We start from the raw sequence: 415 nt of genomic DNA on the forward strand, positions 1-415 counted from the left end.
CCTTAGAGGGAGAGGAGAGGAGTTTGGGAGGAATGAACGAGGAAGCCTCGTCTCGGCGTCTCAATATATAGAAAAGGATTCGTCGTAAACGCCACGTAATATTACGACAAAGTTACCAGGCCCGAGTTTTTTCATTTACGACGAAGTTACCAGGCCCGCGTTTTTCGATTTACGAAGAAATTACGTCGAAACATCGGTTTATGACGAATTTACCAGGCCCGCATTTACGACGAAGTTACCAGGCCCGCGTTTTTCCATTTACGACGAAATTACGTGGAATAGATAACCATTTACGACGATTTTACAACGCTTAACCCTAAACACCAAGAATGCAATCCTTAAACCCCAAAGTCACATATCATCTAACATCATATCTCTTCTCTACTACTTTGTGCTCTTTCTCCAACTTAAACTC

Source organism: Brassica oleracea, chromosome C2 (genome assembly GCF_000695525.1).
Source record: "Brassica oleracea var. oleracea cultivar TO1000 chromosome C2, BOL, whole genome shotgun sequence".
NCBI classification, from domain to species: Eukaryota; Viridiplantae; Streptophyta; class Magnoliopsida; order Brassicales; family Brassicaceae; genus Brassica; species Brassica oleracea.